Genomic DNA, 13,560 nt, shown 5'->3' on the forward strand with positions numbered 1-13,560 from the left:
CTTTAGAAACAAAACACAGGTACAAAAAGAGTTCTTTGATGCTTATTTTTATTGTTGACTTCCACTGTATTCATGAGAGTAAAAAAAATCCAAGGTTTCTACTTTAGCAGAAGTAGAAACACTCATTTACACACACTCATTCAAGTGTGTGTAAAGTTACCACTAGTGCCACCGGTTTTATTTTATTTTATTTTATTTTATTTTATTTTATTTTATTTTATTTTATTTTATTTTATTTTATTTTATTTTATTTTATTTTATTTTATTTTATTTTATTTTATTTTATTTTATTTTATTTTATTTTATTTTTCTTTAGGTCCCTGTGAGTCTCTCATTTTAAAACAAGAGACAAAATAACCGAAGACTACACAAAATGACTGTGTTTTTATGTTGTTTTCCTTTGTCATTACATTTAACCTTTGTTTTTTCTTTCATTTTGTATGTTATAAAAATGTAACTGCTGTGTATAGAGATTTATATTCCAAGTGAAAAGTGCACACTGAATTCTTTCATCTTAATTGGAAAGCTATAGATCACTTTCTCTGTTTTCACCATGGGCCTGATCCAAACCTCTAGGAAGAAAATGTCAACAGTCATCAGCTCGGGCCTGTGTGTCACAGACACTAGACTGACTTTTTGCACACGGTGGGAACAAAGAATTTTCCATTCTGTTATTTTCCTTTGTGAGAAGACATGCTGTACGTACCGGCTGAATTTTTAAATTATTTACACAATTGTATCCTGACAAGCTACAACTTCCTCCAGTTTAAACATAGCTACTGTTTGTTTCTGTAGTGTTCAGCAATGTTTATAAGGTTGAGGAAGAACCATAATATAATGTGGTATCCCCCCATTTATTTTCTCTGAAAATGTTTGGTCGGATTCTGATCTGAGCTACATCACTAAAGCAGTGGAGCTGCCTCGTATCCCCCAGTGGGACTGAGTTTAAAATGGTTGCCAAGAGTCTCTGTGCTAGGAGTAAGGCCGGGTGGTTACTCAACCTTGTTATGGGACACTGCTAAGAAGGCTGTACACTATAGGGGTATGCACATTTTTCAAAAGACTATCTGGCTTGGTATATTTTTTAGAGATTCGTTTTGTTTGAATTGCATAAGGTACAGTTCCTTGCACCACCAAAGCATGTGTTGTAAGACCCACAGCTTTGTGTTTTGTTCAACATCATACCTAGCCGCTGGATCTAACCATTCTTGCATGCTTAAAATCTCCTGAGATGGATCCAAGGATTGTGAATTCAGGCCCTTGTCATAGCAATATGCATTTTGAATAACTACATAAGTTTTCTAGTGAGTTTCAGGTATTTTGGGGTAAACTGCAATCACTAAGCTTTATCACCCTGTATATTTAATCTTGAAATTCTGGCATCAGACTCTTGTCATATATAAATGCCATTTTTCTATTCTAGGCTTCCATTTGCTAGAGATAATCGAACCACTGCAATGCATTGATTTGTAAAGTGCTTTGTGATATCTTGAGTGTGAAAGCAGATAAAATCAAATTCTGGTCTGTCAGCTGCTTAAAAAAGTTCATCTGTGTATGGAGAAAAACATCGTGCTGTCACCTGTTTTCAAGCCGACATCTTCTATTGGTAACACAAAAAGCTTTAAAAATGCTCAGGGGTTGGCAAAAACATTATAGCCGGTCTTGGATGTGTAGGGTGTCTTCCTCCCATCACCTGTCCCACTTTTCAAATTTTCCTAATAGACATTTTGTTTTCTTCACAAGATTAAAAGCCTTTTATAAGAAACTGGATTGCCTGCAAAATCAGGAGACCTTTGGATTTTTTCATCAAATCCAAACCTCGGTTTTTCTCCAAAGGATTCCGTGTGGGTTTGGCACTGATTCTTATCCAGGACTAGAGAACAACAAGGTGTTTTCCAGATGAGTAAGAACAGGTGTGCTGAGAGCGTGCTTGTAGAGCTACTGCTCAGAGGGACAAAAAGTGGTGCATAACTTTTGACGTGCGGTTGATCCAATCTTATTAACATTTTCTCACTAATATCAACAGCTTCTAACAATAGCCTGGAAAACAAACAAACAAAAAACAACACATAACCTTGGAAGATAAGGTGAATACTCAGTTAACTGGAAATAAAGCCATCTTCCAAGAGACAGAGTTCCTGGAGGGGAAGTATGCAAGAAGCATCACCTACTGAGTAAGTTTTGTTTTGTTTTCTTTTTTTTTTCTTCTGGTTTTTGTTTTTGTTTCTAGAGGATGAATATATTAAACAATAGCCTTCTAAATTGTCTTAGACTTTGGCAGTTTTGATAGTATCATACGCCTTGAAAGACAGGAATAAAGCATTGTGACCTCTGGCTATCTATAAAGCAGATAAGAATTGGGAGTAAGAGCCAAAGAAAGAGTAAGAGCCAAAGAAAAAGAGCCTGCAATTGATGTTTAATTCTGCAAGTCAACATCCCACTCAGTCATACACTAGTTCTACTTTGTGATGGAGTTTCTAACGAATGGCGTGGGTCCTGGGGGCATGGATGAACTATTGATATCAGAACATTAGCAGATTTTAAAACTTCTTACCTTAGCTAGTGCGTTAATGAGTTGGAAGTCTTCCCTCAAACTGCTGGTAGGGTTTGTGGCAGTTTGCTACACATACTCCTGTAGCAGTGACTGTTCAAGGAAATGGTGGAAATGGTTAAGTAAATTTTGTCAGGTACAGCCATAGAGGAGGAAGACTCGGCTTCGTATCCCTTCTACAAAGTTCTAAATAGAACTTTAGATATTTTTTTTTTCTCATGTGAAAAAAATAAAAAAGTGTTTGGACCTTGAATTCAAGTGTATAGGAGTAAGTTTCAAAAAGATTTTTAAAATATCACGGTAATAGGGTGGAAACAATGTTTTGATGAAAAATGCTGCTCTGGAATAAGGAGCAATAATGTATGAGTTATCAGTTTCACTTCTTTAGGTGAATTACCAGATTCACTACTTTGGATTTCATGCAAGTAACTATTTATAGGATGATCACTGAAGCTAGCTTCAGACTTTGTTTATAAATAGATGAGCATACATTTTCCTTTTATGCCAGAATTTTCCAAACTGCAGTTTCATACTTCCCTTGTTCTGATGTGAACGTTTCTGGCAGTTTGTGGAAGAGTGACTGGGCATTGGTTGGGAGTTAATAAAATTGATTTCAGCAATAGACTGGCTTCCCAGTTAGCAAATACTGCATATCCAGTATATCAATTCCCCTTTCAAAAGTGATGAAAGAATTGGGGATTCCATTTGCCTGCACACAGACAAAATTCTGATGACAATTTTGAAAATGAGACTTTGGGCTTATAAGATATTTCAATGTTTTTCTGCAGTTTGGAATTCAGTTGTTATGAAAGGATAGCTTAGGGCAAGTGTTGTAGAAATGGCAGTGCATGCCTTTAGCCACTGAAATCTGCTGTATTTAGTGTCTTTGACTTTTTTTTTGCCAGCTTCTTCCTGAATCAGAATCACCTCACTAGAAGTGATTCTTACCCCCCAGACAGAGACTGATTGAGTTACACTTAAGCTCATCATTCTTGGTCTTCAATGCTGAAATTTCAAAATTAAGAAGGCAAATATTGTAGGCCAAGACATTTTTAGAGTTGTTCATGGGAGCAGGTGAGAGAGAGAGCTCTGCTAAATGATGCTGAAGCTTTTGGTCAGCTTAACTCACCATTTCTCTTTTGATACACTGAGAGGAAACCTTGCTGCATGATCACCTTCTAGTGCATGGGACTAATCCTCAAACTGCAGCACCACAAAAGATGTTCTGAAAGGGCAAGAAACTTACACCTGCTCAGAAGTGTTCCATATTACATGTTCCTTATTAAATGTCTGACTTTTTCAGGAAACTTAGTTGGCAGTCAAATATTTGCCTCCAATTTGTACGTGCAACCCTGTAACAGCTGTACGTTTGCTAGCTAAATACTGGAAGCAGGGTAGCCCTGGCAGGGCACAGCTCAAGTGTGTGACATGAGTATTACTCTACTTTCCAAGGCGTTTTGTGCATCCCCTTGGGCCCCCACTGCTGCAGCTGAGCTATTACTGGTGATGAGCAGCCAGGGTAAACCTACTTTGTGTCTGTCTGCACGGCTTCGGGCATACCTTTGACTGCAGTTGTAGACATTCTCCATGATGGGGTTTCTGCCATGTGGAGCCTGCAGGACATGCAAGCAGGTCCCAAGACACTTATTTTGTTTTTTAATGTACTGACTTGAACACAATGGGAATGTCTGCAAGGGATGTTGTGGTACGCTGGCCCCGTGCCTCTCCCAGTTCTCGCTAATGCTTCCTGTCCCTCCCCAGTGCTGCAGGCCCAGCACAAGGACTCCTGCCAGGACTCCTCCCGGATGCTGCAGATTGCTGTGATGCTGGCACGGAGAGCAGGAAGGCCACCTTTTCTTCACACTGTCAGCATTTCCACTGATGACTCTGGTGGCGTGGGAAGGAGACAGCAACTGGCTGAGGCTTCTGTGAGTGCTGTACATTTAGTCATATTCCAGGGGTTGGTATGTTGGGTACACGGCAAAGTAGGCCCTAAGCTCAGTGGGAGATCATGGTAGAGAAAACGGCTAAAGGATCCTCTACTCCAGAGGAGTGGAGAAGCTGGCAATGTCCATACCGGTAAACAGTTCAGGCCCAGCGTGTGGGTTTGAGCATTGGTACCCGATCATCCAGACTGTTCAATTGTTGGCACATTTTCTGGCACAGTTTTGACTCATACCAATCAGCCCAGGCATAGTTTTGGGCAGCATTGCCTAGAAACTGTATGAAGAAAAAGCAGTATGAAATGTGCCACACTGTTATTGCTGTGAGTTGTACTGGTGTTTTGGGGTTTCTTCTTGCAAAACTGAGTTTTGGGCCTGGATATGACATGACACAGCTACTGTATTAGTCAGTGTGCTGTTTCCTAGCGATAGGCAAAAATCAGGTGTTTGGCTGATTTCATGTTAAGCATTCATCAAAGCTTTGTCCTACCTGTAGAGACCCTGCCTCTGTCACGCACATCTTTCTTACCCTGTGGTTAGGCGACTGCAGAATACCACGCATGGAGATGACCTGTAAGGATGGTTGTTTCCTGATGCGGAATTCCAGGCTTGTCTGGTTGTAGAGGGAAGGGAAACCGAGGGGTGAGGGTCTAACTCATCCTTCTTTGCAGGGACTGGCAGGAAACAGAAAGGCACTTGTAAACAGATCACATGGCATGCATTGCTACAAGATATTACTGAAGGTAAGGGTGTAGCACAGAGCTGAGTGTTCCTAAGCTGATGAGAAGAAACAGCACTGTGAGGAAATGGTTATGATGGAGAAGATGTCGTGCTTCTAAACAAGCTGCGCACACAGTGACAAAGCTGAGTTTATTTTTTCCTTTAGGCAGATGATTGTCCTTCTTACATTTTCCTTTCATGATCTTGGCCACGTCTGCTATGAGACAAAGCACTAGTCTAGGTTTGTGCCTTTGAGCCTCAGAGGGTGTTTAAAACTGGGCATTATGGGTGGAGAAGAGGTGTGTCTTGTGGGAATAACATGTCTCCCATCTCAGTCACACTGTGAACCTGTGTAACTGGAACGCTTTGTTAACGCTTTGTTAATAACATCATGCTTTTCAGCTTAATGGTATACCTGGGAAGTTTTTTATTGCAGTATTCACTTCTTTGTGTGTAGTTCTTCTGGCTTTCTGGAAATTGCTACCATGCTCAAGTAGATTTTTTCTAGTTTTACTATTGCCTTAAAAATTATGTGTTTTTTTTTTTTTTTTTGTTTGCTTTGTTTTGTTTTGTTTTCTAATATGTACTCTTGCTGTTTTGTTTCAATTTGGAAATACCTTCTTGCAGTTGCAGGTCACACAGAGATACAACGGAAATGCCCAAAATCCTGAAAAGAGCAAAACTCCAGGTGCTTTCATTTTGTTTAGAACATTTTACCAGGTTACTTAAACTATAACGTACTTTAAAATAATCATGTGGAGATTTTGGAATGTCTCTACCTTTACACACCTACAGAGTGTTTTCCTCTTGGCGGAGGTGTAAATATGCATATGGATAAATTTCCATGGGATCGGGGTCTGACAGTATTACTGAGCACAGTGGTGTAGTGGATTTTCAAAAGAGAAAAAGATTAAATATTTCTCCAACTGTAAGACATCCGTGGCTGCATGGACAAAATGTATGAGAGGATAAAACCTTCAGGCTTTCAAACCAAAGCTAACTACAGAGTAAAGGGCAGAAAAGGAGTAACTTCGCATAACATTGCTTTGCTGACCCTTTCCAATTCATTTAACACCAGCTTCTAATATGGCCATTCATTCTTCTCCTTTCAGTTTGATTAAAGGAAGCAGAATGTGGCCATCAGTGTGAACAGCTTGTTGTCTAACTGGGTTTACTTGCTGTATTAGAAAGTGCTGGTATTGTAACCGATAAGTATCCCCAGCTTAATTGTCACAAAGTTGTAGGCTTTGGCATTCTAACCCTGCAAGCTGACAGTTCATGCTGAAAATACTGACAAGTACTTGCTGTCATTTTTAAATCGAAATTACATCCTCTCTGTCAAAGGCGGAGATGCTGATTTTGACTTTCACTGGTAAACATTCGTAGCTGCCCCATTCTTTACAAAATGTGGCCTTCCTGAAATGAAGAAATGACTGTCAGTAACTGGGATAACTGGTTGGAGCCCATGATACCCCTGCTATTCTGGTTCCTGCTTCTTCATGCATTCATTTCTACCCAGTTATTTCCATGATAATCAATGGCCCACCCTTCCTGGAGCTATGTGGGTTAAGACAGACAGAATCTTTAAATACACTGAATGTTCTTGCTCACTTCCATCTATTGCGATCTTTTTTCTTCCCTACTTGTGTGAGAGATATTAATAGTTGAGTAAAAGATGATTTTTCTTCTGATGTTTCTTAACATCCTACAGGGCGAATAATTTTACATTTATATATATAATGCATACATCATTGGGTTCTCTGAATTCCTGTTAGTGATGGCTGAAGTAAAAGCTACATTGTGCTGGATCAAAAATCTGTTGGTTTTTATCGTTTTGAGCCTGAAATGTGATACAGTACATATACTTAGGCACTTGCTAATTGCTCATAGTCAAATTATACAGCTTTTTCCAAGAGCAAAACTCTTGATGGGCTAATGGAAATTCTGCTTTGTAAAATATTATGAGGTACAGTCCACATAATTCAGAAACAGCAGAATTTTTCATGTTACTTGGGCCAAATGTAGTGAACCTTTTGATTGGGAGCTGTCTATTAATCCTGCAGATATTCCAGCCTGTTTCAGTACCACTGTCTGGCAGCATTCAGGAAGGCTTGGAAGAATTGTTTTCATTTATTTTTATTTTCTTTGTGTGTGTAACTTCTTCAAAGTATTTGAAGCGATTGACACTTGTCCTTTGTTGCAGTAATGGCTAAGAAGGGTTTGCAGCTGGAATTATTATTGTTGTTAAGTGAATGAAGGCTCACTCATGTTACGTTTTTAGTATCACCATTTGCGTTACATAGAAGCAAGCATCTTCTCGTATTTACCTGGAAACCTCGATCGTGGTCTCTGATGGTTCAGGATGTTGTAAAGAACACCAAAGCAGCCTGTTTTAGATGTTTTATAATTTAAGGGTGCAGCTACACAAGCTGACATTGCTGACCTGTTTGCTGCTACTTAAAAGGAAGTCCTGCTCCCTTCCTCCCCCTGGTTCCTCTGATTTCCTCAGCCAGGTCACTGAGTCAGTGCAGAGCTAACCTCTTCTCACCGAATTTGGCTTTACCACAACCAGGAGAGATCAGTGGGCCACCAGAACCAGTTCAAGAAAGGAGCAAGAAAAGAAGGAGGGGAACGGGGCTGTCCCTGAGCTGTTTTGTTTCCATTGCATCCCAAGAGCTGGACAGCAACCACCACAGATGACAGACATGGCAGTACCAGTTCTCGTCCAGCTCGTAACTGCGGTCAAAATTCTTGTAGGTCTCGTGATGGTAGAACATTTGAAAGGAGCTTTCTGAGTAGGGAGCTTTTTCCAAGTTTGAAGGACTTGTGAGTGAGTCAAGGTGTGAGGTTTCTTGTCTCAGAACATGGGCAAGTCAAAGTGGGAGCTGATGCTGGCTACGGGCAGGCGCAGGGACAGATGAATTTGCGACCCATCAGTTCATGCCTGAGCTGGGAAGTGAGGAGAAGGAACTGGGAGCAGCCTTTGGAGTGAGTCCAGGCAGGCAAGGCTGTATCTGTGAAGGATGCCGGAGTGGTGTAGCTGCAGCTGGGAAGCCAGGTGACAAGAGCCCAGGTGAGAGCACTGGCCTCCTGCCTGGCTAGGAGGGACAGGGTCCTAGGCCTGGGCTGGACAAAAAGAAAGGGGCAAAGAACAGCTAAGGAAGGTGTCCAGAGCAGAGACCAGAGTGACAAATAAGCTGGTGATGGTGGCCTGCTTGGTGGTGGGAAGGGAAGGGAAGGGAAGGGAAGGGAAGGGAAGGGAAGGGAAGGGAAGGGAAGGGAAGGGAAGGGAAGGGAAGGGAAGGGAAGGGAAGGGGCGCGGTGTGCTGCCGGCTCGGGCTGGGGCTGCCCGGGGCTGCCGGCAGCGGGGAGCAGCAGCGGAGGAAATGGATGCTGGGGGCGAGCCAACATTGTCTGCGCGATGGGCGAGGAGGTGACGGGAGGAGGGGCGCGGAGCGAGCGCACGGGGGCAGGAGGCGGGCAGGGCCGGGCCGGGCCGGGCCGCTCCGCACCGCACCGAGGGGCCGCGGGGAGGCCGCGGGACCCCCAGCACCAGCACCCCCAGCACCAGCAGCACCCCCAGCAGCGCCGCCAGCCCCCGCAGCCGGCAGCGGCCGCCCCGCCCCGGGCCCGCCCCTCCCCGCGGCGGGGCGCAGCGCAGCGCAGCAGCTCCGGGGGCTGCGGGAGCCGCCGCCCGCTGCAGCCAGCGGGGAGAAGCCGCCGCCGCCCGGGCAGCGCGCACAGGTAGGGCCGGCTCCCGCAGCACCGCCGCAGTCTCAGCCCCCCCCCCAGCCTCCTCCTCCTCCTCCTCCTCCTCCTCCTCCTCCGCCGCTCCGCCATGCGGAGGCCCCGGCCTCTCCCCGGGGGCCGCGGCCGCCGCCCCTGCCGTCCCCTCCCCTCCTTTCCCTCCCCTCCCCTCCCCGGTGCCGCCGCGCAGCCGCACGCCCCGCCGCGGTGCGGAGAGCCGCGGGAGCGCCGCGGGAGCGCCGCCGCTGCTGCCGGGCTGGGCTGGCCGGGGGACCCCTCTCCGCCGAGGTAGGGTAGGGCTCGGCTCCTCTCCCACCTCCCGCACATCCACCCGCGGCTCCTCTCCTCTCCTCTCCGGCGCCGGCCCGGGCGGGAGGGCAGCGGGGCGGGGGCCGGAGGGCTGCGGGGCTTTGTATGCGCCAGTGGGGGCGATGCCTCCGCGGTGCCGCTCACCTTCAGCTGCTGTGACCATCCCCGTCCCCGTCCCCATCCCCGTCCCCGTCCCCATCCCCATCCCCATCCCCATCCCCATCCCCATCCCCATCCCCATCCCCATCCCCATCCCCATCCCCATCCCCATCCCCATCCCCATCCCCATCCCCTGCATGCAGCACCCTTCCGCGCTTTCATCCTCCAGTGAGGGCACGGCCGGCGGGCATGATGCACGGCCCCGATTTCATTATTTCGTGGACAGCCGTTGCAGTGTGATGGATACAGGCCTGCTCGAACAACAAAAATAAATAAATAAATATGGCAGGCTCCTGCTAGATCGTGTGGGGCTGCAGCAGCTCTGAAAAATCCTTGCTCATGGCACTGGGGGCTGACCTTTTATTTAGCTATCCCTCTTTCAAGAATGATTCTTCTACTGGCCAAGTGCATGAGCCAAAAACAGAGCAAGCAATTCCATTTGTAATTTTGATGTTTTTGGTTATAAAATGGCATTTGTGTTTAAAGACGGTAAGGACTTGTATTTCTAGACCCTACCTACACACCATCATCCTTAAGTATAAAACCTAATGCTTGAACGCTCGATATCAGAAGCAAGATTGCTGTAAGAGGGAGCGAACATAAACGGTCGAGATCTGGAGCATTTGGTGCAGCCTTTGGCCCTTATTGACAGGGTAGAAATATTATGAAACCTGCTCACTGAACTGTGTAGCTACTTTAGAAAAAAATAACTGTTACTCATTCAGCCCTGGGAATGTATTGTCCTGAAAGATGTCTTGGGGAACAATGCGCCCAAGCTGCAGGATTATAGAGGCCGGTCGTGTCAGGTAATTTATTCAGAGAGATATCAGCCGTGTGAAGACGTCAGGGGAGGCTGTGACTCCTCAGGCCATTGCAGAAAACCTTGTCTTGCGTGTACTCAGAAGCCTCTGGAGGGAGAGAGGAGGTGCAAATGGCACAGGAGGAAGAGCGAGCCAGGGGGAGCGTGATGGCAGCTAGGTGCAATTCCTGCAGCAGGGTTATTGCCCGTTGCCGTTGGATGTTCTCCACGAAGCCCTTTCTCGGTGAAGCAGCAATGGCTGTTGTGATGCCTGCATGACTTAGCAGTGGCTGTAGGGCTCTGGGGAGCGGGTGGGCTCGCTGGCTGCCTGACGTGACACAACCAGCGCTGAACAAATAAAATGGGTAGGGAATGTTTTGTTGCTTCATGCAGTAGCATCAGCTTGGTACTAAAAAAGAGGGCAGGTTTTAGGAGAGTAGCCCCTTCTGCATTTTTCTGTAATGCAGGTTAAGTGCGGTAAATGATTATAAAAAAAAAAAAGCAGAATGCAGCATTTTTGTGTGAAATAGGAGCTTGCAGCAGTTTTGTGGCAAAAAGCTTTACAGATGCTGTTTCATCCCTGTCGTGGCATGAATCCTACAGCTCTGGGGATTATTGTGTGTTACCGAACTCTGCCTGCACACAAGTGGAGCAGACAGGGGGCAAAGCACTCATGCTACATGTATGGAGACCTGAACGCTGCTCTCCATCTTTCGGACAGCCCTTTTATGTAGGCGTACCAAGCCATTTCATAAAAGATGTTTTGTTTTTCCTTCAATGCATATAAAATTTAATCGGTTAAACCTCCTTTATTGGATGGATTTATTTTTAATGTGCATCAGTTACAGCATTTAATATTTATAGTTGGATTACTTGTAAAATAAGCAATGCATTTCACTTGTGAGGAGCGCAGGGGCGTATTTTGTGGAACGCAGATGAGGAGGCCTATTTATGCAGATGTCTAAGGCTCATTGCAAAGGGTATCTAGACAGTTAATCTCTATAGGTACCAAAATTCCTTAGTCATCTGATGTGGGCACACGTTAAAAACCAATACAATAGTTTATCATTGCCCATTACCCATGAGTCAGCTCCAAATCCAGGCTGGCATCTCTGACCAGAGGCCTCCTGCTCGCTCTTTCACATCTCTAGGAAAACCTTTGCAAACCGCCGTGTGCTGGCTGTAGGAGCTGCATGGCCTGAACCAGCGTGAGGAGCCAGCAGCAGCACCTTGGATCTTTTTGACTGCCAGTTAAACGAAGAGGCTGTGAAATAGAGCAACGAAAGTCAATTTCTGTGGTGTGTGATGCACACCATGCAGTGGAAACTTGGGATGAGAGCAGGCTGGTGCTCCATGACTGAAGCTGTGCAGAGCCATATAGGGCTTTTCTGAAACACGAGCTAGCGCTGTGGGCTTGCTCCCGTTCCCAGCTGATGGAGCTGGGGTGTTTGCCAGTACACTGGTCCCTTACCTCTGCATGAGCTCATGGCAACTTGCCCAAGTCAAACCAGAGGGAATCTAGCCCAGAGATATAAAACATGAAAATCTAGTCATCCTCTCTGGCTTTCTTGTGTGTTTACGACTTAGAAATCATCTCGTGTCTGATTGTTATCACCAAGTAACACTTGCCTGGTAAAGCAAGTGTTGGAGCTGAAACGTGTGTACCGTCAAATGGCACCGAGGTATAATCAGTGTTCTGCAAGGAGACTGCGTTGAAGGCTGATTTCCCCAGTGCTGGTTTTTTTTATTATTTTTTTTTCACATGTGGTTTTCATTTGTCAGATTTTTATTATTACTCTTAAAATGATCTGTTGTGAATTTGTTTTTCTAATGAACGTGAGTACGATGTTGCAGCAACTACAGCTGGACCTTTCAAGGCTTTGCCTTTCTCTAATGAAAAGAGGGTTACAGAGATACTGCGTGGAAGGCTTTTTATTTATGCTTAGTAGATCCCATCTTATTTGACAGTTTTAACAGAGTGATACAGATTAATCTGTGTATTTAAGCAGTCAGCTTTTTTTCCTAGGATGTCCAGCTTTATTTCTTTTTCATCTGTTGTTTAATTCCTGATACAGTTCTTACTGTCCATTTCTCATTAAAAAGCTTAGCTTTGCATGGGAAGAACTTTGCTTGATGGTTGAGTTCAAAACAGATTTTATAGTTCAGAAAGATGGCAAGGGAGGGTAAGTTTGCATCTGCAAGCATTATTTCTACTTGCAGTAAAAATATGTCATGAAGAAAAGATAAACACCCATCTCTAACCTTTGTGCTCGGGAATGGAAACATCTTTGTGTGGCCAAGGACAGATTAAGGTTGAGGAGTATCTGGAACTATTGTTTTTCAGCATCATTCTTTGCCTCTTCTCTGAAATAACGTTTTCATGTTGAACAATGAAAACTTGAGGATGTTCTTCGTTTTTCATGCTTTTCTGCTTTTTTCTTGCTTTTCTCTTTATATTTTTGTACACATATTTCTTTCAAGCAGGGTATTTTTTAGACGCATCAAGAATCTCTTTGATGTGTCACAGCTTCCACTAGAGAAACGTGTTATGCTGTTGTGCAGTCATTTTTATTTCACAATCTTTTGAGTGTGCTAAACTTCAAAAAGAAATGGTATGGCAGTTTGATTTATTCAGCAACCTTCTTGCATGAAGAGGGCAGCAAGAACCAAACAGAAGAGACGCTCAGCATGAAAATCTTGTGCCAGCAGATGCTAACACACACCTGTTAGAGACTACGAATAGACGAGCAGGCCATACCAGTCATGCCGTTGGAACAGGAGAGGTGTGTCATTAATACTCTGCTCAGAGATCTAAAAATATACTGCTCTGAATCTGTTCACAGGTAAATGTTCCAAATTAAGTAGCTTTTCTCTTTACTGGAGTTCAAAACATATGCTGTTCGTTTCTTTGGAGGAAGTGGCCAGATCCTGAAGCTACACCTGCTGAGCAATTGGCCTATCATCTGTGAAATGTATTCAGAGATGTTCTTGGATTGAGTCTCCTGTTCTTGCTCACATATCCACAGCTGTACATAACAAGAAAACATTTCTGCTCTGGTAAAGTCATACTGCTTGGAGCTACTATATGTCTAACAATATGAAACAGGAATGCTTTTGCAAGTAATTGCAGAGGCTGTGCACTTGCAATAAGACGTGCAAAATAGAATAAGACGTGCAAAAAAGAATTTTCAAAGTGTCATGGGCTGTTTGTTCTTGTTTAAAACGGGGAAAAAAATAAATAATAATAATAAAACAATAAAAAAAGGAATAGGAATTGACCGACAGCTCCGTTACATGGTGAGAGTAGCCACCAGGTTTGGTTTTATGAATCA

At 44.3% G+C, this 13,560-nt stretch overlaps 1 protein-coding gene across 3 annotated transcripts in view; it reads left to right on the top strand.

The window, feature by feature from the left end:
* Positions 1–4,455: 4,455 nt before the first annotated feature.
* SPTBN1 (spectrin beta, non-erythrocytic 1) overlaps positions 4,456–13,560 on the top strand; it is a 138,136-nt gene continuing 129,031 nt past the window's right edge. The window contains exon 1 of one of the 3 annotated variants that reach the window (XM_068675237.1): positions 4,456–4,479. The gene's annotated coding sequence lies outside the window, so the exon portion shown is untranslated. Of the gene's footprint in view, positions 4,480–8,751; positions 8,959–9,089; positions 9,250–13,560 lie in introns of those variants that run through there. The other 2 variants (XM_068675236.1, XM_068675235.1) reach the window with 2 other exon arrangements.

The sequence above is a fragment of the Anas acuta genome, chromosome 3, assembly GCF_963932015.1.
Source record: "Anas acuta chromosome 3, bAnaAcu1.1, whole genome shotgun sequence".
Taxonomy (NCBI): Eukaryota; Metazoa; Chordata; class Aves; order Anseriformes; family Anatidae; genus Anas; species Anas acuta.